At 37.6% G+C, this 23,252-nt stretch overlaps 1 protein-coding gene and 1 long non-coding RNA gene across 13 annotated transcripts in view; both read left to right on the top strand.

The window, feature by feature from the left end:
- LRBA (LPS responsive beige-like anchor protein) overlaps positions 1–23,252 on the top strand; it is an 803,036-nt gene that overhangs the window by 407,782 nt on the left and 372,002 nt on the right. The window lies entirely within an intron of this gene.
- Positions 10,615–21,714, top strand: LOC145526963 (uncharacterized). Its single transcript, XR_014069356.1, has 2 exons — positions 10,615–12,373; positions 21,205–21,714. It is a non-coding gene; the product is annotated as an uncharacterized LOC145526963 (long non-coding RNA).

The raw sequence follows: 23,252 nt of genomic DNA, 5'->3' as shown, positions 1-23,252 counted from the left end.
GTTGTTCCATGTCCAGTTCTAACTGTTGCTTCCTGACCTGCATACAGGTTTCTCAAGAGGCAGGTCAGGTGGTCTGGTATTCCCATCTCTTTCAGAATTTCCAGTTTATTGTGATCCACACAGTCAAAGGCTTTGGCATAGTAAAGCAGAAATAGATGTTTTTCTGGAAATCTCTTGCTTTTTTGATGATCCAGTGGATGTTGGCAATTTGATCTCTGGTTCCTCTGCCTTTTCTAAAACCAGCTTGAACATCTGAAGGTTCACAGTTCACGTATTGCTGAAGCCTGACTTGGAGTATTTTGAGCATTACTTTACTAGCATGTGCTGCTGCTGGTGCTAAGTCGCTTCAGTCGTGTCCAACTCTTTGCTTCTCCATAGATGGCAGCTCACCAGGCTCCGCCGTCCCTAAGATTCTTCAGGCAAGAATACTGGAGTGGGTTGCCATTTCCTTCTCCAGTGCATGAAAGGGAAAAGTGAAAGTGAAGTCGTTCAGTCGTGTCTGACTCTTAGCGACCCCATGGACTGTAGCCTACCAAGCTCCTCCATCCATGGGATTTTCCAGGCAAGAGTACTGGAGTGGGGTGCCATTGTCTTTGAGATGAGTGCAATTGTGCGGTAGTTCATGAAATGTTCCCTTGGTATCTCTCATTTTCTTGAAGAGATCGCTAGTCTTTCCCATTCTATTGTTTTCCTGTATTTTCTTTGCACTGATCACTGAGGAAGGCTTTCTTATCTCTCCTTGCTATTCTTTGGATCTCTGCATTTAAATGGGTATATCTTTCCTTTTTTCCTTTGTTTTTGGTTTCTCTTCTTTTCCCAGCTATTTGTAAGGCCTCCTCAGACAGCCATTTTACTTTTTTGCATTTCTTTTTCTTGGGGATGGCCTTGATCCCTGTCTCCTGTATAATGTCACTAGCCTCCATCCATAGTTCATCAGGCACTTTGTCTATCACATCATATGGTAACTCTATTTTTTGTTTTCCAAGGAACCTTCAAACTGTTCTCCATAGTTGCTGTACCAGTTACATTCCCATAAGAAGTACGGGCTGAGGGGGTTCCTTTTTCTCCACACTCTCTCCAGCATATGTTATTTGTAGACTTTTAAATGATGGCCAGTCTCACTGGTGAGGTGACACCTCATTTTATTTTTCATTTGTGTTTCTCTGGTTATTAGCAGCATTGGGCATCTTTTCATGTGCCTATTAGCCATGTGTAGTCTTCTTTGGAGAAATCAAGGTTTTCTGCCCATTGTTTGATTGGGTTGTTTGTTTCTTTGATATTAAGCTGTATAAGGTGTTTGTATATTTTGGAAATGAATCCCTTGTTGTTCTCATTGGGCAAATATTTTCTCCTGGTCCATAGATTGTCTTTTTGTTTTGTTTATAGTTTCCTTTGCTCTGCAAAAGCTTTTAAGTTTGATTAGATCCCATTTGTTTCTTTTTGTTTTTATTTCAACTACTTGTAGGAGATGGAACCAAAACACATTGCTGTGATTCATGTCAGGGTATTTTGTATGTGTTTTCCTCTAGGAGTTTTATAATATCTGGTCTTATGTTTAGGTCTTTAACCTATTTTGATGTTTTGAATACTTTAGCTCTTTAGTGCCAGTGGAATTTTTCACAGAAGTAGGACAAAAATTTTAAATTTCTGTGGAAACACAAAAGACTCTGAATAACGAAAATAATCTTAGGAAAGAATAACAAAGATGGAATAATTATTGGTATTACTAAAAAATGCCGTTGGTAATTTGGTGGGGATTGTGTTGAGTGTGTAGATTCCCTTAGGCAGTATGGCCATTTTCATAATATAGTTTATTTCACTCCAAGAACAAGGTGTATTGTCCCATCTGTGTTGTCTTCGGTTGACTTCATCAGTGCTTTATAGTTCTCAAGGTGTAGGTGTACACACCTCCCCGTGTAGGTTTGTTTCTGGTTTTGTCTTTTTGTTCCTGTTTGGTGCAGCGAGAAATGGGAATGTTTCCTTTGTTTCCCTTTCTGATAGTTGGTTTTAATATATAGAAATGCAGCAGATTTCTGTATATTAATTTTGAATCCAGGGACTTTACTTTTTGGATTCCTTTTATTTCTTTTTCTTCTCTGGTTGAAGTGTCTAGGATATCTGAACCCGTGTTGAATATAAATGGCTAAAGTAGGCATTCTAGAAGAGTACAGGAAAAAAAATATGTCCCTGGGTAAAGCAAGGATTTTAAAAGATATGTCAAACGCATGATTAACACACAAAAACATGATAAAAAAATCATAAGCACTTATCGCTTCAGTAAATTTAGAATACTGGATGGATTGGCATCCTGAATGTATAGAAACCCTATAATTCAATAATAAAAAGACCACCTAAATTTTAAACAGGCAAAAGATATGAATGAACATTTCACCAAAGAAAATACATGCATGAAAATATGATCAAAAAGCACACAAAAATATGCTAAATGTTATTTGTTATTAGGCAAATTAAAACTAAACACTGTATTGCTATTAGACTGCATAAAATTAAAAATTAATAACCAGTGCTGGTGAGGATATGGAGGAACTGGAACTCTTATACACTGCTGGTGGATATGTAAAATGGCACCTTGGAAAACAGTTTGGCAGCTTCTTAAAAAAGCTATGTTTAAATAAACCTACCCTACTATCCATGCCTGGAGAATCCCATTGACAGACGGGCTGGTGGGCTGCAGTCCGTAGGGTCACAAAGAGTTGGACACGACTGAAGCGACTTAGCACACACACACCCTAAGATCCAGTCATTCCATTACTGGGTATTCACCCAAGAGAAGAGAAAGCATACAATAAGTCCCTTACCTAAGAACCTTCACTTTGTGAATTCTCAAAGATGCGAGCGTGCAGCTGGTTCCAGTAAGGAACCAGGAAGCAGAAGCTGTGCCTTCAGCATCAGGCCGGAAAGAGGCTGCCGCCTGTCTTCTGTCTCCTGCCACTCACAGTCCCTCCTCTCTGCCGTCTGCACCTCTCCTTTCTCTTCCCGTCAGCACCACTGCTCGTCCTTCTCTTCTTGCCAGCCCCTGGTGCCATCTGTGGTGCTGTACTACTGTACTTTTCTAGGTGCTGTATTTTAAGATTTAAAATGTTCTTTTTTGTGTGTTACTTTTTACATATTATTTGTGTGAAAAGTATTAGAAACATATTACTTTACTATGTGGTCAATTGTGTTTGCTGGTTACTTAGACTAACTTTTTGGATTTGTGAACAAACTGAAGTTACAAATGCGCTTTCAGCGACAAATTTACTTCTTTTCCAATTTGGATTCTCTGTCTCATTGCTGTGGCTAGGACATCCCAAACTATGTTGAATGAAAATGACTAAAGTTGGTGTTCTTGTATTATTCCTATTGTTCCTGATCTGAGAGGATGTTCTTTCACTTTTTCACCACTGAGTATAGTGTTTGTTCAGGGTTTGTCATATATGGCTGTACTCAATTTCTTCTAGAAATTTTCTAGCTTTGCATTTTACATTTATATCCGAGATCCATTTTGAAGTTACTTATGTACATGGTACAAGACATGGATTGTAGGTCATATTTTGCATGTCAATATTCATTTGGTCTAGCACTGTTTATTTAAAAAAAAAACAAAACAATCCTTTATCCACTGAATAACCTTTGCACCTTTGTCAAAAATCTGTTATCCATCTATGTGTTGGTCTGGACTTTTTCTTCCATTCTCTTCATCTCCTACTATCCTTATGCCAGTACCTCACTGTGTTTGATTATTGCTAAGTCTTGAAGTCAGATTGTAGTAGTCTTCTAGCTTTATGCTTTTCACACTACTTTTTTCCACAAGCCTTAAAGTCAGATATTAGGAGTCTTCTAGCTCTATTGTTTTTCATAGTTGTTGCGGATACTGTCAGTTCAGTTCAGTCGCTCAGTTGTATCTGACTCTTTGTGACCCCATGGGCTGCAGCATGCCAGGCTTCCCTGTCCATCACCAACTCCCGGAATCCACCCAAACCCATGTCCATCGAGTTGGTGATCTCATCCAGCCATCTCATACTGTCGTCCCCTTCTCGTCCTGCCCTCAATCTTTCCCAGCATCAGGGTCTTTTCAAATGAGTCAGCTCTTTGCATCAGGTGACCATAGTATTGGAGTTTCAGCTTCAACATCAGTCCTTCCAATGAACACCCAGGACTGACCTCCTTTAGGATGGACTGGTTGGATCTCCTTGCAGTCCAAGGGACTCTCAAGAGTCTTCTCCAACACCACAGTTCAGAAGCATCAATTCTTTGGCACTCAGCTTTCTTCACTGTCCAACTCTCACATCCATACATGACCACTGGAAAAACCATAGCCTTGACTAGACAGACCTTTGTTGGCAAAGTAATGTCTCTGCTTTTTAACGTGCTGTCTAGGTTGGTCATAACTTTCCTTCCAAGGAGTAAGCATCTTTTAATTTCATGGCTGCAATCACCATCTGCAGTGATTTTGGAGCCCCCCAAAATAAAGTCAGCCACTGTTTCCACTGTTTCCCCATCTATTTCCCATGAAGCAGATCTTTGGAATTTCCAAATGTAGTTTAGAATTAGCTTGTCAGTTTCTATCCTATTGGGGTTTGATTTTATTTTGTTGATGAATTTTGGGGGCATTTACATCATGATTATATTGGGGCTCTGAATGCATGAAAAAGAAATCTCTCTACATTTATATAGTCTTTAATTTCTCCCAGCAATGTTTTGTTGCTATTAGTATTTACATAAATACGCATCTTTTCAGATTTATACCTATGTACTTCATATTTTTAATACTATTTTACTTAAATTTTTTATTGTATTTTTTCATTGCCAGCATATAGAAATGTAGTGTTTTACTTTTTTTTTAAATTGATCTTGAATCCTGCAACCTTCATTAACTCGGTTATTTAGTAGATTTTTGTAGTCTCTGTCTGATTTTATATGTAGGCAATTATATTGTCCGCAAAAAAAAAAAAAAAAAAAAAAATTACATCTGCCTTTTTTTTTTTTTTTTCTTTTGGCCATATTGTTTGGCTTGTGGGATCTTAGTTCCCCTACCAGGAATTGAACCTGCACCCTCAGCAGTAGAGTGATCGCTTGGAATTCCCTACTTCTTCCTTTCTAATTTAGATTTTTTTTCTTGGTAGGAGGGGGTGTTGTTCTTTTCCTTTGCTAGATTATCTAGCATAATGTTGAATAGAAGTGATAAGAGCATAAATCCATTTTCTTATCCTGATTTTAGAGGTATAAATGCTCAGGGAGAGATTCAGTCCTTTATCATTAAATATGATATTCCTATAGGTTTTTCATAGATACCTTTTATGAGATTATAGAAGTTATCTTCTATTCCTTGTTTGCTGAGAATATTTGTCAAGAATTGTTTTCTCTTATAAATTCAATTTGGTGTTTAATGTTAAAGCAATAATTTTTTGATGTTAAACCAATCTTGTATCCTGATGATGAACTGTTCTTTGTCATGAAATATTTTCCTTTTCATTTAACATTGAATTTGATTTGGTAAAATTCTGTGTAGAATTTTTACATGTAAATTCATGAATAATATTCGTCTGTTGTTTTCTTGTAATACCTCTGACAACTTTTGGTATCAAGATAATGCCAGTCTCATAAAATGAGGGGGAAGTGTTTCCTTCAAGTCAAAATCTGAACAGTTTGTGTAAAATGAATATTTACTCCTTAAATGTTTTATGGAATTTGTTAGTAAAAGCAAGGAGACCTGGAATTTTGTTGGGTGAATTTTTAACTCAAAGGCAATTTTTTTTTTAATAGTTTAGAGCTCTTGCATTAGTCATCAGATTTGTCCAATTTGTTGGCATCAACTTATTCATAATATTCCTTTATTCTTTTAATATTTGCCAAGTTTGTGGTGATGTTGCCTATCTTATTTCTGATATTGGCAATTTGTGTCTTTTGCTTCATGAATTTTTCTTTTTACTATTTTTTTGATTTTCCTTGTGACTTATTATTTCCTTTCTTCTGCTTTGGGTTAATTTGCTGTTTCTTTACTTAAAGTCATTGACTTTTTAAACTTTTTTTCCTAATATAGACTTCTAGTCCAGTAAATTCACGCCTTAAGGTACAGCTTTGGCAGCATCTCATATTTCGATGGGTTGTATTTTCATTTCCTTCTGTTCAGTTTCCTTTCTAATTCTGATTTGATTTTTCCTTTGAACTAAGGATGATTAGAAAGATGTTACTTAGCTTACAAATATTTCTGATATTCCAGAGACCTTTCAGGTAATGATTTCCAAATTAACTCCATTACTTTATATAATCTGAATGCTTTTTAATTTTTTGAAATTTGTTTTATGCCCCAGAATGTGGTCTGTCGTGGTGAATGTTTCGAGTACACTTGAAAAGCATGTGTATTGTGCTGTCATTGAGTACAGTGTGGTGTAAATGTCAGGTCAAGTTGGTTCCCGCCTTACAGAGCCTTACTGATTTTCCGTTGACCTGTCGTGTCACGTACTGAGCGAGGGATACTGAGCTCTCCCACTGTCATGCTTTCCTTGGCCTTGGATGGTTTCCGTACGTGCTTGCAGTGATGGCTGCTCTGTAGAATACTTGAGAGCCTCCTCCTCCCCATCTCTGGTGTTCCTTTTCTTCCCAGTCCTCTGCTCTTCAGTTCTCAGTCCTAAGAACTCTTTCCGCCTTCTCTCAGACACTTAGGTCTGTCTTTCCAACTCAGAGAACTGAACTTGACTTTGCTGAGCTTTTCCCTCTGTGTGTTTTGGGCAAGAAACTCTTAAAGCAGTGAACTGTGGGAACTGTATTGCTTAGCTTATTGGTTTCCCATCTCGAAAAGGTCTCTCTGTTTTGTTGTCAGATGTCTGTTGTCTTGAAAACTGTTGCTTCTTTTATTTTGTTTGGTGTTTTGCATCATTTTGTTTTGTAGAGTAAGTTGCAGTTACTCTATCTTCAGTTAGAAATTCTCTGCTTATCTACATTTTAGCAAAAACTATTCATTGTTTGGTATGTGGCACTGTGTGACATGATAAAAATTCAGAACTGAATAAGTCAGTATTATCAAGGAATTTATAGAACAAACAGGGAAATAGATACATATAAATTACCATAAAATCAGATAATAAACAGTACTCAAGCTCTAGTATTATGAACTAAGAGATGTGACAACAGTAAGATGTAATTAAGTCTAAGTTCATAGGGGAAACAGTGATGACATTTGAACTGAATTTTGTTAGATGAGTGAATTTTGTCATGTGGAAAAGAAACACTTTGGTGGATGCTTTTTGTTATGTGATTACTCATTCAGCCAGTTGGATTTCTTAGTGCCTGCCTGAAATTATGAGAAAACCACAGAATATTTCAGACTGTTATGGAACTTTTACACATTGCTGTTGGGCAGGCAAACTAGAATAGAATGCAAATGGTCTTGCACTTTGAAAAACTATTTAGTAGCTTCTATAAAGTTGTCATGTAATTCCAAAGTCCTACTGTTAGATATTTACTCAAGTGAAATGAAAATGTAGTTCACAGAAAAAAATACCTGTGCTGTATCTGTACAGTGAATATTATTTAACAATAAAAAAGAACAAATTACTGACACGTGCAACATCATCGATGACTCTTAAGTGCATTGCCCCAGATGAAGAGAGATTCAAAAGGCTCTGCATTATGTTTCAATTTGTGTAACATTTTGGAATAGGCAAACTGTAGGGGTAAAAATCAGACCTGTGATTTGTAGAAGTTGACAACAAAGGGGTACAGAATAATTTTTTGTGTGATAGAACTGTTGTGATTGTGTTTGTGGTTACACAGTGGTGTGCCTGTGTGCCCAGTTGCATCTGACTCTTTGGGACTGCATGGACTATAGCCCACCAGGCTTCTCTTGTCCATGGAATTTTCCAGGCAGTAAAACTGGAGGTGGTTGCCATGTCCTACTCCAGGGGATCTTCTGACCTAGAGAATAAACCAGCACGTGCTGCATTGGCAGGTGCATTGTTTATCACTGTACCACCTGGGAAGGCCACACAGCTACCTAGAAAAACACTTAATACAGCAGACTCATATCTTCATATAGAACTGATCACAAGGTGTATGGTAACTTGAATGATAAGTAGTTCCTTACACAAATATAAAACTTTCTGTAAATGGTAAAAGTAGCTCAGTTTGCCTGTTTGTACAAAGAATATAGTTTATGCTAAGCATCTGTTTTTATTCTGGGAGTCTGGAAGTATGTCGCATGCTAGGTAGAGGAAGCCTTAGTGACCAGCACCAAATAAAAACCTTGGGAGCTGAGGCTCTAGTGAGCTTCCCTAAACAAACATTTCACATGTGTTCTCACAGCTCCTTGCTGGAGGGATGAAATCCATGCTGTTTAACTCTGTAGGAAGAGTACTGTTGGAAACCTGTGCCTGATTTCTTCCAGGCTTCGCTCCTTGCGCTTTTTCTGTTTGCTGATTTTGACTTGCATCCTTTTACTATAAAAAATTATAACCCTGAGGATGACTCTCTGCTGAGTCCTGTGAGTCCTCCTGGTGAGTTGTTGACTCTGGAGGTAATTCTGAGAGATTCTGACACCACAACTGTATGATCTATCAAAACTCTTAAAATTGTATATGAGTTTTGTCCTCAAAAAGCCCTTATATTATGTTTTAATTGTGTCTAAGAAGAAAAAATCCCAGAATTTGTTAGGCTTCTTAAATTTGTAACTGTTCATAACTGTCAGGCAAGTGTATGCTCCTCGGACCTGTCTCATCCCAACAAAGATTTGGAGTGACGGACATTAGAGCCCTCGGTGGGTCATGGCTCTCGGGTCTTGGGCAGACTGTGTTATAGCTCTTAGACAATCAGTGTTACAGCTCTTTTATTTAGATAATAGCAGGAAAATCCATCCTCGAAGCATGAGGGCATGCTGACCGTCGACCCAAAGACACGAAGGGAAGAACACCCCAGAGCGCACAAGAGAGAGAGAGCGAGAAAGAGAGAGAGAGAGAGAGCGCTTTGGCTCCTCTTTTTATATGTTTTTTCCTCCTCCTGGGCCTGCCCTATGCAAATTGGGCTTAGCCAGGAGTGCTGTTCTACCTGAAATTCTCACTCAGGTCCTCGGACCTTCCTTAGACCTTCCTTTGTTCTATTTTCGCGGGTTTTTCCCTTCCTTGTCTTTTAGCCACCGCCATTTTGGACTTCTGTTTCCTATTCCAACTACCGCGGAGCCTGGTGGGATGCCGTCTATGGGGTCGCACAGAGTCGGACATGGCTGAAGTGACTTAGCAGCAGCAGCAACATAACTATAGGAAGTTATCTCATGAAGTAATTTTGGATGATCATGGCAACCCACTCCAGTATTCTTGCCTGGAAAATTCCATGGACAGAGGAGCCTAGTGGGCTACAGTCCATGGGGTCACAAAGAGTCGGCCATGACTGAGCACATCAGCACAGCAGGATGATCCTGGGATTTGGCCTCATAGCTATGGATTTGAAATCAACTCTCTTAATTAGAAGATTATTTTTGGCTAAGCCTCAGTTTTCTCAGCTTCTGAGTGGCTATGTTAAGGAATCCTTCATATGAAATGTTATGGGAAAGCTTGAGGGGAATAAAGGTTAAGAAAGGGGTCTTTTTATAAATAGATGTTTGTCAAGAGAACAAATCCTGTGGACCTAATGTGAAATCTACATTGCATGTAATTAGATGGTGTTGAAATGGAAAAAAAGTGAAAAATTAGTGACAACCTATTATATTTTAGGCTATACTTGTATTAATTAATGCATTCATTTATATCATAATCCATTTGAGATAAAATATTAGGCCATAGTTAGGCATTTTTTGAAAAGAGAAAACTCCAGGGTCCATTCTGAAATCAGAACAGCTTTCCATTGTTTATACCAGCTCTATCTGTAACCCATTTTAGTAACTGGTTATGATTATAACGTAGACTTTTTGAAAAACTCTGGGTTATAAATGCCTTCAGGTAACCTACCAGTTGATTTCCTTGCCTGCCATTTCTCTTAATAGTATTGCAACTTCAACATGTTATTATTAAACGCACTCTCTGTGGAAAAGCTTAAGATACGACATTTAGGGCCCCTTAGTGCCAGTCCTTAACTCTGCCTTGCCACTCAGTCTTTTCCATGTATCTTTAGCCACACCAGGCGTCTTGCATTTCAAGCACATTTTTCTTTTTTTTCTCTCATGTTCTTCTTTGTGTCTTCAATGCTCTTCCAGTCTTATTTGCTTAGCTCCTATTTATCTTTAAAAAGGAGTTCCTATTTATCTTTAAAATTTTTTCTGAAATATGTCTGCCTCCGAGTACTTTACAAGCCTTTGTCTCTTCTTCTCAAAAGCATTACCTGATCCATTGGAGAAGGAAATGGTAACCCACTCCAGTATTCTTGCCTGAGAAATCCCATGGACAAAGAAGTCTGGTAGGCTACAGTCCATGGGGCTGCAACAGTCTGGACAGGACTTGGTGAATAAACCATCATCATCAACCTACATTTAAAAACCTTTAAAAGCCAAACAAGGTGATTTTGAAAAAACACTGATGGAGTTATCTTTATACTCTTTGTTGCTTCAGTTGAAATGCAAAATACTAAAGTGGTTTGTTTCAAATGTTAAATATTAAAAAGAGATTCATTTCCATTTCAATGTAACCATAGAGAGAGAGAATCTGGGTACATAAAGAGAATGTAGAAACTGGATGATTGCCCTCTTATGTCATCTTTTTAAATAAACTCATAATTTCACTGAAAATGGAAGCATTACCCGATAGATTATTTCATTGTGTATATATGTTATAATAGCACTTGATAAATGTATGTATCAAAGCACTTGTTGGTTTGCACCCCCCAGAGTTAAACCAGGTGACAGTCAAAACTCGCCCTGTACACAGAGGGCAAGGAGAGACCACAGGAAGAGGCAGACCACTCCAGATTGGTAGGTGACAGTTTAAATAAGCAAAGGAACTTGGACATGAGGCTTGGCTGGCCCAGCTACTGGATGAGTCAATCTCTGCATCCACCCTGAGAATCTTACAAGTTTATGTAGCGGCCTTAATGTTAATTACAGGCCAGACAGTTGGAGTAACATTTACACTCTGAGTGCTATGTCTTTGAAGTGGCTCCTGTGTGAGAACAGTGGGCACAGCTTACATCGCAAGTACACGGAGGGAGTAGAGTGTCCAGTTGCTGTGGTCTAGTTTGTGTGTTGACCGCCAGTTATATCCTGTTGATGACCTTCTCCAACAGCTCTACTGCACACATTGTATTTACATATTTATACATTACCTACACATTTTTCTATTTTCCACTGTACTGAAAGATACTTAGAGAATAGTGCTCTGTATGCGCTTAGTTGTGTCCGACTCTTGTGACCCCATAACTGTAGCCTGCCAGGCTCCTCTGTCCCTGGGTTTTCAGGCATGAGTACTGTGGGGACTGCCATTTCCTCCTCCAAGGGATCTTCCTGACCCAGGGATCGAACCCACATCTCCTGTGTCTCCTGCATTGCAGGTGAATTCTTTACCTGCTGAGCCATTGGGGAAGCCCTGTTTAGAGAATGAAAGAATATAATATCTTCATTTTAGTATTCTCAATCTTTGGACATGTGCATGGAGTATACTAGATGTACTTGACAGTGCTCGACACTAACTGAGGGAGAGAACGCTGACATGAGAATGTGTAGATGTTTCTTCTTACGCTTTTATTCTTACATTTTTTTTTTTAACAGGAAAGGATTGGATATAACTGTTAATATCTTAGTTGAATGGGAAGCACAGGCGTAAACTCCATATTCAGGGATAACATTTACTATATTCAAAATAGTTCTTGTACTTTTACATCATATTTGGTGTACTAACAAACTTTTGTAGGTAATAATAGAGATCATACTCACTGGCATACCTTCTCTCATGGGTTTGACATGCCTTTGCTACCTTATTGTACCCTGGTCTGACCGAGAGTTGTTTGCCTTCCTATTTATATAGTGCCTTCAAAGTTTTGTCTTTGACGGCACCATGTATGTAGGGAGATGGTGAAGGACCAGGAAGCCTGGTGTGCTGCAGGCCATAGATTCGCAAAGAGTTGGACATGACTGAGCAACTGAACAATAACAAAAAGTTTTCTCTAGAGATTCAGGATCTACATCCTAGATCACTCTGTTCCCAAAATGACCAGTTGCCTCCAGATGGTCAAATTCTATAAACTGAAAGTGACTTTAACTAGATTACATTTTGTTAAATACATTATGTCAAGGTACATATATGAGCAATCCAGTGAATTTCCTCAAGTTATATTTGCATTTTAACAATTATTTGTTAATCTAGTTAAGTTGCCAACTTGTAAAGTTTGTTGAGACTTTCCTGTAATCCATATGCTTTCATCCTTTGGCGATTTGGGAGTAAATATAATCATCTTTGTTATTAAACAGTATTCCCATTACATAGTTTGCTTTGATTCTATTTCTTTCAAACCGTTTTCACCTTTTCAGAGAGATAAAGCCATAGTTCTCAACCTTGTCTTCATTTAGAATTGAATTGGTCGGAGGCCTGTCTACTTACGTGGATTCTTTTAAGCTACCTAGATGATTCATTTATCCTAACAATTTGTACTTTGGGAGGGATCAGATTGCAGCAGCACTGAAGAACGAAGATAATATATGCTGTGTTTTCATGTCGCATCCTTCTCATACTGACAATTTGCAAAATGCCATTTTGTAGTAATTGGATAGATGCTGTCATATATTCACTCTCTTGTCCTCTGCAATAGTGATATTATGGTATCAGTACAAAGTCTAAACTTCCTATAAAGTTTAATTTTATGATCTTTTACTTTATGATATATCATGGATTATATTCTATTTGCGAGAAGATAAGCCTCTATGAAAAAGAAAATGTGTTAGAATTTAGAGTGGATTTTGCTTTCCCCTTAATTATCCCTTTCATGCTTTGAAGTGTGTTTTAGATACTTGGCTTTTTAGTTTCAGAAAATTTATATACAGTGTCTGAAAACTCCAGAAGAGACAACTCTACACATGGACATCACCAGATGGTCAATACCGAAATCAGATTGATTATATTCTTTGTAGCCAAAAATGGAGAAGCTCTATACAGTCAGCAAAAACAAGACCGGGAGCTGACTGTGGCTCACATCATGAACTCCTTATTGCCAAATTCAGACTTAAGTTGAAGAAAGTGGGGAAAACCACTAGACCATTCACGTATGACCCAAATCAAATCCCTTACAATTATACAGTGGAAGTGACAAATAGATTCAAGGCATTAAATCTGACAGACAGAGTGCCTGAAGAACTATGGTAAGAGGTTCGTAACATTGTGTAGGAGGCACTGATAAAAACCATCCCCCAGAAAAAGAAATACAAAAAGTCAAAATGGTTGTTTGAGGAGGTCTTAAAATAGCTGAGAAAAGAAGAGAAGCTAAAGGCCAAGGAGAAATGGAAAGATATACCCATTTAAATGCAGAGTTCTAAAGAATAGCAAGGAGATAAGAAAGCCTTCCTCAGCAATCAATGCAAAGAAATAGAGGGAAACATAGAATGGGAAAGACTAGAGATCTCTTCAAGAAAATGAGAGTAACCAAGGGAACATTTCATGCAAAGATGGGCACCATAAAGGGCAGAAATAGTACGGACCTAACAGAAGCAGAAAATATTAAGAAGAGATGGCAAGAATGCACAGAAGAAGTATACAAAAAAGATCTTTGTGACCCAGATAACCATGATGGCGTGATAACTCATGTAGAGCCAGACATCCTGGAATGTGAAGTCAAGTGGGCCTTGGGAAGCATCACTACGAATAAAGATAGTGGAGGTGATGAAATTACAGGTGAGCTATTTCAAATCCTGAAAGATGATGCTGTGAAAGTGTTGCACTCAATATGCCAGCAAATTTGCAAAACTCAGCAGTGGCCACAGGACTGGAAAAGATCAGTTTTCATTCCAATCCCAAAGAAAGGCAATGCCAAAGAATGCTCAAACTACCACACAATTGCACTCATCTGACACTCTAGTAAAGTAATGCTCAAAATTCTGCAAGTGAGGCTTCAACAGTACGTGAATTGAGAAGTTCCAGATGTTCAAGCTTGATTTAGAAAAGACAGAGGAATCAGAGATCAAATTGCCAACATCCATTGGATCATAGAAAAAGCAAGAGCATTCCAGAAAATTATCTACTTCTCCTTATTGATTATGCCAAAGCCTTTGACTGTGTGGATCACAACAAACTGTGGAAAATTCTTCAAGAGATGGGAATACCAGACCACCTTAGCTGCCTCCTGAGAAATCTGTACACAGGTCAAGAAGCAACAGTTAGAATTGGACATGGAACAATGGACTGGTTCAAAATTGAAAAGGAGTACGTCAAAGCTGTATATTGTCACTCTGCTTATTTAACTTATGTGCAGAGTACATCATGAGAATCACTGGGCTGGATGAAGCACAAGCGGGAATCAAGATTGCCAGGTGAAATATCAATAACCTCAGATATTCAGATGACACCACCCTATGGTAGAAAGTGAAGAGGAACTAAAGAGCCTCTGGGTGAAGATGAATGAAAGTGGGGGATGAAAAAATTGGCTTAAAACTCAACATTCAGAAAACTAAGATCATGGCATCCGGTCCCATCACTTCATGGCAAACAGATGGGGAAACAGTGGAAACAGTGACAGACTTTATTTTCTTAGTCTCCAAAATCACTGCAGATGGTGCCTGAAGTCGTGAAATTAAAAGTCGCTTGCTCCTTGGAAGAAAAGCTATGACCAACCTAGACAGCATAGTAAAAAGCAGAGACATTACTTTGCTGACAAAGGTCCGTCCAGTGAAAGCTATGGTTTTTCCAGTAGTCATGTATGGATGTGAGAGTTTGACCATAAAGAAAGCTGAGCGCCGAAGAATTGATCTTTTGAACTGTGGTGTTGGAGAAGACTCTTGAGGGTCCCTTGGATTGCAAGGAGATGCAACCAGTCCATCCTGAAGGAAATCATATTCATTGGAAGGCCTGATGTTGAAACTGAAACTCCAATACTTTGACCACCTGAAGAACTTTCTCATTGGAAAAGACCCTGATGCTGGAAAGGATTGAAGGATGGAGGGGATGGGGGCGACAGAAGGTGAGATGGTTGGATGACATCACCGATTCAATGGACATGAGTTTGAGCAGGCTCCGGGATTTGGTGATGAACAGGGAAGCTTGGTTTGCTGCAGTTCATGGGGTCACAAAGAGTTGTACATGGCTAAACTACTAAACTGATAATTTGAAAATGAAAGGAAAGAATTATACTTTTTGAAGCAGCTTGTAAAGAGTCTGCCTGCCAATGCTGGAGATGCAAGAGACACAGATTCCCTCCCTTGTTTGGGAAGATCCCCTGGAAAAGGAAATGGCTACCCACTCCAGTATTCTTGGTTCGGAATCCCATGGACAGAGGAGCCTTGTGTGCTACAGTCCGTGGAGTTGCAAAGAGTCGGGCATGACTGAGTGCATATGCACGTAGGCTGAATTTTAAAGCATTTTAATGTAATAGGAGTTACTCTGAGATACAGTCTGAGGAGTTAACATAAAGTGATACTTTAAGATAATTGTAATAGGATTATCCTTTAAATTTATTTTGTGAAATATTTTGTTGGCTCAGAATTTCCTTTTATTTCTAAAGTTTCCTTCTGCTTATTTTTATGTAATCAAATTATAGGCTGTTTACAAATACCTAGTTCACTATGTATACTGAAACCTCTTTTAGAAATTTTAATTTTCTGCTAGATTTTATATTTTCTGTCTTTGGGATATGTACCTGTCATGTGTTCAGTATTGTGATAACTTTTAACAGCTAATCGAGAAAGCATGTTTATGTAATAATGAAATAAGGATTTCAGTAGGATTTTTTCTTGTAGGATTGTCATTATAATCGAAATGTTGTAAATGCTCATTTGAAAGAACAATCCAGAGATAGAAAGGATTTATGTCTTTCATATACCTCTTTAAGAAAGTATGGCTCTTTGAGAATAAGGTCAAGATAGGTCTCTGATCAGTATCAGAAGAAAGGGGGAATCTATTTTCAAACTTTTTTAGAATTCAATTGTTTTTGAGAGCACACTATCTGTGGAGTATCGATCGTCAGGGTCCCGTAGTTAGTCAAAGGCTATCTCCTCTGCCTCACCCCTTAGTGTGGTGTCATCCTCCTTCATGTGATAGATTGTTACAATCTCAGGCAGCGTAATTACACACGAGCCAAGTGGGTCATTTATTTCTTTACCTTCACCATTTACCAAAAATCTCCTTTATCTTTGGGAGCCAGATCTTTCTTTTGCAGTAAAAGCAAAATAATGGCACATAAAACATTACATGTAAGAACTAAGCACCATCAAATTATTAATAACTTTAAGAAAGCAAACTGTTATGTTTTGTATTATTAACTCTATGACAATTGTATGTAAAGCATTTACAATAGTTTTAGGCACATGGTAAACATCCATGTTTATTATTATTAACATTATTAATAAATTAAATTAAATATTCTGTATTTTTGAATAGAAAACCTAGAACTACTTTGCTTTACACTGGTATATGAACACCTAAAAAACTTAAAATCATTTTTAAAATATTAATTTTAGTGTTATGAGAAAGTATACTATTTTAATGTATTTTAAAAAGATTTTAAGCTATGTTCTTCTGGAACCTAATTATTTTTGCCACAATATGAACTGTTAATCTTCAGTGTAAAGACTCTTTTTTAACTATACATACAAACACAATGTTAAATGCTTCTGTATATCAGAAACAAGTCACATTAATAATAAAACTATAACCCATCGAAATTGATATTACTGGGGAAAAAACATACGTTTGCTTATACAACCTTGAAATGTTTCAGCATATGTTAACTATAAAGAAAGAACTATGAATTTTGAAGTACAGTTAAGCTTGAAGTGTGATTTGTCTTTTAAAAAAGCAGAACAAACATTTCCTTCATGAATGTAGTCTGTCTTCTCATGGATTGCTTCTTGTCTTTTCCTAGTTTTGTCCATTTGCTCACCTCATTCCATCTACCTGTACATCTCTCCTCTGTATTTCTGTTAGTCCTACTTTTTCTTAAAAGCCACATGTGAATAAGGATTCTTGCACTGGGTCATGGTATTTTAATTCTAGAAGCTCTTATAATGTTGGTAGTCAGCACCATTTCTCTGTCTTATACATTACATATTTGAGCTTTTAATTTATATGTATCCTGTCTCATGCAGATCAGCAGTTCCTTAAGGTCAGAGACTGTTTCTGTTCATGATATTTTCATAGTACTTTATATATTAGTGTTGTTTATTTATTCATTCAATAAATATTTATAGAAATTATGAAGGATTGCTGGATGCAAGCTCTGTTCTCAGCACTGGGTATCTAGCAGTAAATTACAGAGACAAAATTTCCTGCCCTCATGGATCTTACCTTTTAGTGTAACATTTTAGTGCTCACTAAATATTTATCTAGTAATGAGTATTGTAACCTGAATGACTTCTGCAGTAAGGAGAATTTTTCGTAGGATATGCCTTGAGGATATATTTGTAGACTGTACTGAATAATGGGCTTCCCTGATAGCCTAGTTGGTAAAGAATCTGCCTGCAATGCAAGAGACCCCAGTTTGATTCCTGGGACAGGAAGATCTGCTGGAGAAGGGATAGGCTACCCACTCCAGTATTCTTGGGCTTCCCTGTTGGCTTAGCTGGTAAAGAATCTGCCTGCGATGCAGGAGACCTGGGTTCAATCCCTGGGCTGGGAAGATCCCCTGGAGAAGGGAAAGGCTACCCACTCCAGTATTCTGACCTGGAGAATTCCATGGATTAATTACAGTCCATGAGGTCTCAAAAAGTCGGACACAACTGAGCGACTCTCACTTTCATAATGAATAGTGCTATAGCAGACATAGAAAATGCTTCTATAGTCTCATGAAACCTAACTTTGTCATGCAGGTGAAGATCAGGCAATTTAAGCCAGGTCTATTAGTATTAAATAATATGGCTTGTTTTGTAAGAAAAGAAGCAGTAAAGTTTGAAGGCTGGCCTTATGTCACTTCTGGATATAAAAACAGTTGAAAGTGACAATATAATAAACAAAATACTAGTAAGTCTTCTTTGATAATATGGAAGCAGTTCCTGAGTGCTTAGTCAGAATTAATGTACATGAGAAGGTTGATGTATACATTTCATCATTTCACCACTAGATAAAAACGAGAAGTTTGGCTGATGCTTGTAATTTTAAGTCTGGGAGCTGAGAAGCATGGTAGAAGATATAAAGAGCATCAGACAGTTTACAAAAACCCCACAATTTGGAGGGGCAACGGATCTTAGCAGCAATGGCAGGTACAATTAGAACTGGTGGTGTGGATTCCAGATGGCAGATATTTTGTAGGCAGAGAAGTGAGAAACTTGACAGAGTCTTATCCTTACAAGGCCTTCTTGCCATTGTGAAAAGATCCTACAAGATAGTCTCAGTGTAGGATGAGAAGAGAATACAAAAGACTGAGGAGCGACAGTTGGCCTCACTCCCTAAACAGTATATCAGTATAGAACTTTCAAGAGAATAGCTGTTTGGAAAGGCTTGAGGTTCCATGTCACTAGGATTTTTAATTGGATAGAATTTGATATTTTGAAATCATGTGAAAATCTAATTATTAGACTACTAAAGTAGTCCTGAAGAATAATTAGTTTTTATTAGCATTCCTGACTGTTTTTTACTGAGTGGAATAAATAGGTTAAGTGTTGCTCTTGGCAGTGGTGTACAAAAATGGGAACAGCATACTGGCTATTTCTAGTATATTTGTGTATCTCACAGCAGACTTTTGGTTTGACATATGACAGTTTGTGTGTCCGTCCTCATGGAGTGTTACAGTGTGTATTCCTAGAGAAAACAGAAAATTAAATAATTCCTATGGAGTGCAGTTTTGCTGTATCTACAAAAATAATATATGCATTTATTACCTGATTCTAACTTTAGTAATCTGTCTTACATTGTCAATGGTAAAAATAATTGAAAGGATGTTTGTACCAAGGCTATTAATCACAGCACTATTTGTAATAGTAGAAAGTAAGAAATAGCCAAGATGCTCTTTCAGGATAGGAAACAGATTGAATAAACCATTGTGCATGCACACAGTGAGCAACAACTCTACAAACTGCTTTAAAAATGGGCACTAGGAAAAATGAACAAAACAAGCTAGAGAAAAATGTGTATAGTATGCTACCATTTATCTGAGAAAGTGAGCAGCAAATATAATTATAAATATATTTGCTTATATTTTTAAAAATGAAAGTTTTAACTCAGAAACTAATAAAAATGACTTTAAGGGGGATAGAGGAACAAGGAAGAAAAACAGAAATTGAAAATAGATTTCTGAATATACCTTGTATCATATATGGAAAATTTCACCCATGATTATACAAAAATTAAAAAAAATCAGTGGATAATTTGAAAGCCAAAGGAAATAAATCAGTTGGGTATTTTATACTACATGTAAGAAAAAACCCTGATGCTGGGAAAGACTGAAGGTAGGAGGAGAAGAGGGAGACAGGATGAGATGGTTAGATGGCATCACCAGCCCAATGGACATGCATTTGAGCAAACTCCAGGAGACGGTGAAGGACGGGGAAACCTCGCATGCTACAGGCCATGGATATGCAAAGAGTTGGACACGACTTAGTGATTGAACAACAATAACAAAATACTGTTTATATAGAGGGATTATTTCAAGTGACTCTTTGAAGATTTCTGTTGGAAACTTTTCCTTCTTCCTGTCTCCCTATGTGCCTCACCCCTACCAGTATCAGTTCAGTTCAGTCCAGTCGCTCAGTAGTGTCCGACTCTTTGAGACCCCATGAATCACAGCACGCCAGGCCTCCCTGTCCATCACCAACTCCCGGAGTTTACCCAAACTCATGTCCATCGAGTCGGTGATGCCATCCGGCTGTCTCCTCCTCTGTCATCCCCTTCTCCTCCTGCCCCTAATCCCTCCCAGCATCAGGGTCTTTTCCAATGAGTCAACTCTTCACATGAGGTGGCCAAAGTATTGGAGTTTCAGCTTCAACATCAGTCCTTCTAATGAACACCCAGCACTGATCTTCTTTAGGATGGACTGGTTGAATCTCCTTGCAGTCCAAGGGACTCTCAAGAGTCTTCTCCAACACCATAGTTCAGAAGCATCAGTTCTTCGGCGCTCAGCTTTCTTCACCGTCCAACTCGCACATCCATACATGACTACTGGAAAAAGCATAGCCTTGACTAGACAGAACTTTGTTGGCAAAGTAATGTCTCTGCTTTTTAATATGCTATCTAAGTTGGTCATAACTTTCCTTCCAAGGAGTAAGGATCTTTTAATTTCATGGCTGCAATCACCATCTGCACTGATTTTGGAGCCCCCAAAAATAAAATCTGACACTGTTTCCACTGTTTCCCCATCTATTTGCCATGAAGTGATGGGACCGGATGCCATGATGTTAGTTTTCTGAATGTTGAGCTTTAAGCCAACTTTTTCACTCTCCTCTTTCACTTTCATCAAGAGGCTTTTTATTTCCTCTTCACTTTCTGCCATAAGGGTGGTGTCATCTGCATATCTGAGGTTATTGATATTTCTTTCTCCCTGCAATCTTGATTCCAGCTTGTGCTTCTTCCAGCCCAGTGTCTCTCATGATGTATTCTGCGTATAAGTTAAATAAGCAGGGTGACAATATACAGCCTTGACGTACTCCTTTTCCTATTTGGAACCAGTCTGTTGTTCCATGTCCAGTTCTAACTGGTGCTTCCTGACCCGCATACAGGTTTCTCAAGAGGCAGGTCAGGTGGTCTGGTATTCCCATCTCTTTCAGAATTTTCCACAGTTTATTGTGATTCACACAGTCAAAGGCTTTGGCATAGTCAATAAAGCAGAAATAGATGTTTTTCTGGAACTCGCTTGCTTTTTCGATGATCCAGAGGATGTTGGCAATTTGATCTCTGGTTCTTCTTGCTTTTCTAAAACCAGCTTGAACATCTGGAAGTTCATGGTTCACGTATTGCTGAAGCCTGGCTTGGAGAATTTTGAGCATTACTTTACTAGCGTGTGAGATGAGTGCAATTGTGTGGTAGTTTGAGCATTCTTTGGCATTGCCTTTCTTTCAGATTGGAATGAAAACTGACCTTTTCCAGTCTTGTGGCTACTTCTGAGTTTTCCAAATTTCTGACATATTGAGTGCAGCACTTTCACAGCATCATCTTTTAGGATTTGAAATAGCGTGTTAGTTACACCTAAATCTAATACATGTAAAAGCAGGTAGAGGCTTAGACATTAAGAACACTGCATAGATTAGCAAATAATAAATAAATAATAAGTGATTATTCCAAGATGACAGACCACTCTAAATGCTCACAAAAATATAAGGATGTTTCATTTCCAGTAAACCAAAGGCAGAGCTCCAAAAATAGGTAAGAACATGTCATAGGTAAGAGGTTGTTTTAAACATAATATTTAAGCATTACAGTTTACTCTGAGCACTTTCTATTTGCCCGGCAACATGCAGAGCACATTCCATATGTTATTTTACATTCAGAATAATCCTTTAGAATACATACTTTCACTGAATAGATGTTTTCACTGAGCAAGGCATAGGGAGTTTATGTAAGGCTAAAGTTCTAAAGCCAAAATACACAGAATCCAAACTTTGTAACTTAAAAATGTTTATTCTACAGTAGTTGGTGAAAAGGCCCAAAGAGCCTAAGCCTGAAAGAAAAAGATTTAAAAATGATGGCTTCTCTTTTTTTTTGTTTTATTAAGAATGGACATCTACCAAAGGTAATACGCCATATAATAACGAAGAAAATATCCTATTTTTCCTAACACCTTCAAGTATATTTTTGGGTTGGGGCCCTCAAGAATGTTATCAGAAGTGAACCGTTTCAAGAAAAACAGTATATATTAACCAACAAAATTTCCAATACAATAAGGAATCTCAAGTAGAAGTTGAATAGTATTATAAATACATGATTTTAAAATACAGCTACAGCGCCAGCAAAAGGATAGATAAAATGCATGCAAACTCATTTCTGCTGGTGCTTTTCTGTAAAGGTTGCTGGCCAGACAGTGATCTGTTAATATTTGAAATGAGATTTATATTAAAATGCCATAGTAAAATAAAATTTACATTAGCAAAACTAAAATTAACTGCCGTGAATGTCAGTGCCACTTACCCTGATGTTTTATTTCATTAGAGTAAAAGACTAAGAAAGATACTCTACTTCTCCTCACAATAAATAAAACTAATCAATGTTAAAATCTTTCCAAGAATCATTAGAACTCTGGGAGAGAGCTGAAGAGGAGAAACATCATGTCTGTTATTACTCTGACTAAATGGGATTAACTAATCCTCATGAGATAAAGTTATGAATTAAGTGAAGCTCAGAACACTAAGAAAATTTGTGGGGAGAGAATGCAAATAGCTCCCTAATTATCTACAGCCTATTAACAAGCAATCCTTATTACTTGCAATTAAAATCCTCTTAAATTTTATGGCAAAAGTTCATTGAAACGTTGAAAATTATATGCTAATCATTATCCTGTAAGGCACGTGTTTAGTATGTACTTTACTATGGGCTCAATAAATAACAAAATATCAAATTCTAGGTGATACAATGACTAATTATTTTACTAAATGAAAAACACCATGTGGTGTGAAGTCAGCGTGTCTCCTGCTGCAAATTCAGAGAGCTACAGTACCAGAATATCCCACTAACTGTAGATTCCACATGGATGAGGGCATGATGAATCTGGTAACACCGAATCCCTAACACTATCTCAGGGTTCAGCATAGGTAAGTACTTATGATTTACTGAAGAAATTATTTGGCAGGATATGGAAATATTTTGTGATTAATTTATATTATTCACTTTACAGTTCCGGGTCTTCAGATGTTACTGCACAGTTTATTTACTGGTTTTTATAGTGTTTCCAATATTAGAGATTTTTAAAACAACTTATATAATTATTTTATATACAACATCTACATGATGGCCTAAACCAATTTCGCCTTGTTTCTAACTGTATCATAGTACCCAGCACATATAGAGAAGTCAATAAATGTAATTATGTTTGGAGTCAGATGTTAACTGGACTTCCTGAGGTGGTCATTTTGCAATATATACACATATAAAATTATTATGTTGTACACCTAGAATTAATAAAATGTTATGTCGACTTGTGGGGAGAGAGAAAATTAGCCAAGATGTCATGTTCAGGCTCTCTCAGCCCAGGTTTTGTAAATCATCATGTAACAG

Source organism: Giraffa tippelskirchi, chromosome 11 (genome assembly GCF_054371585.1).
Source record: "Giraffa tippelskirchi isolate mGirTip1 chromosome 11, T2T-mGirTip1v1.2.pri, whole genome shotgun sequence".
In the NCBI taxonomy this organism is placed as follows: Eukaryota; Metazoa; Chordata; class Mammalia; order Artiodactyla; family Giraffidae; genus Giraffa; species Giraffa tippelskirchi.
The sequence above is the reverse complement of the archived record's forward strand: the minus strand, read 5'-3'. Positions and strand labels throughout refer to the sequence as shown.